At 38.9% G+C, this 1,925-nt stretch overlaps 1 pseudogene; it reads left to right on the top strand.

Annotated features, from left to right (window-relative positions):
- The first annotated feature begins 1,411 nt into the window (after positions 1-1,411).
- LOC102470748 (U6 snRNA-associated Sm-like protein LSm7 pseudogene) lies at positions 1,412-1,719 on the top strand (annotated as a pseudogene).
- Positions 1,720-1,925: the final 206 nt, after the last annotated feature.

Here is a 1,925-nt window from a genome sequence, read left to right as displayed (position 1 = left end):
TATACATCAATACAGTACAAATGAGATTTTTCCATCCAAAATACAATGTATATACACACATTCAAGGACATTACCATACAATTTCACCATCTGCCATTTCTCACCCTTCTCCCACACTGTCTTTGGTATCTACAGTTGTTTTCTATGACTTTTTTTCCCACATTTTATTGATTTACCAGAGATCTTAATTAATCTAAAAACTTTCAATCACAAGCACAGCTGATATATACATATCTATGAACACATGTCTGACTTTAGGCATAAACCTCAGTGAGTAAAGTGAACATAGTAGCACCTAGCTGGGCTATATAGCTCACTTAAGTCTTTAAATAGGTATTTTTAATGCATTTCTTAATTTCAAGAAAAACAGGTTTAGTTTTAATAGATAAAACTCAAAAAATGTTAAGAGAAATTCACTTAAGAAGGTTAGGATACAGTTCAAATAATAGGTAGATGAAAATATCAACAGTTCAAGAGAAGACAAAAATCCTTAACTATGGAAAACAAAGCATGGAAAATCAGTAATGTTTCAGTTGAAAGTCATAAAATTCTATTTGACCAGTTCATTCTCATGTAATTACTCTCTCTTCTATTGAATTTGCAGTGTTACTGTGGTCTGATCTTTCCATTTAAACTCTGGAAGTTAACATTCAGCTCTGGACTTGTCGCTACCACTAGGCTGGCCATTATCTTGGTTGTTTTTTGTACTCTTATTTTGACTTTAGTTTTCCTGGTATAGCACGCCCTTCAGAACTTCTTGGAGAGCTGGTGTAGTGTTGTAAATTCTTTCAGGTTTTGTTTATTGGAGGATGTTTTTGTCTCCCCCCGCCCCCATGAAGGATAATCTTGCCAGGTATAGTATTCTTGATTGAAATTGTTTTCTACTTAACACTTTGAATATATTTTCTCATTCTTTCCTCGCTGACATTATTTCTGATGAGATGTCCAAAGTTATCCTGATGAAAAATCCTTTGAAAGTAACTTGACATTTCTCTCTTGCCAATTTTAATACCTTATCTCTGTGGTTTTGGTAAATCTGGATATTATGAGCCTTGGAGAATATCTTCTTGGGTTGATTCTATGTGGGGTTCTTTGTATACCTTGGATCTGGATATTTGAGTACCTCTCTAGGTTTGGAAAGTTTTCTTCCAAGGATTTCTTGGAATAGATTATCAATGCCCTTATTAGTTTCTTCATCTTCTGGAATATGGATTATCTGGATGTTTGGACATTTATTGGTATCTAGTATTACTCGTATGTTATTCTTATTTTTTGAGTTATTTTTCTCAGTTGTTTGGTGAATTTTTCTAGGTCAGAGGTTATATCTTGTACATCTGAGATTCAATCTTCTGCATGACCTAATCTGCTTTTAATACTTTCAAGGGGCAGAGCAGTGAGGCAGGGCAGCACGATGGTAGACAAGGAGAAGAAGAAGGAGAGCATCTTGGACTTGTCCAAATACATGGACAAGACCATCTGCATGAAGTTCCAGGGGGGGCGTGAAGCCAGTGGAACCCTAAAGGGCTTTGACCCACTTCCCAATCTTTTGCTCAACGGGACCATCAAGTACATGAGAGACCTGGACGACCAGTACAAGCTGACAGACAACACACAGCAGCTGGGCTGGTGGTGTGCAGGGGTACATAGGTGCTGCTCATCTGCCTGCAAGACGGCATGGAGATCATCCCCAACCACTTTGTGCAGCAGCAGGATGCCTAGCCATGCCCAGGCTGCTGGCCACACTCACACCCATGCCCCGTTGGTTTTCTTAATAAAATTGCAAGAGAGGTTTTTTACTTTTTTTTTGGAGTGGTTTTTGCTATAGGGTGGGTGCTCTCGCTAGACAGACAGAGATAGAGAGACAGAAAGCGAGAAATCACCCCCTGGGGAGATGGCCATGCCACAATCCCTTCCCCTCCATTCTC

This window comes from Tupaia chinensis, unplaced genomic scaffold (genome assembly GCF_000334495.1).
Source record: "Tupaia chinensis unplaced genomic scaffold, TupChi_1.0 Scaffold000022_1, whole genome shotgun sequence".
Classification (NCBI taxonomy): Eukaryota; Metazoa; Chordata; class Mammalia; order Scandentia; family Tupaiidae; genus Tupaia; species Tupaia belangeri.
The sequence above is the reverse complement of the archived record's forward strand: the minus strand, read 5'-3'. Positions and strand labels throughout refer to the sequence as shown.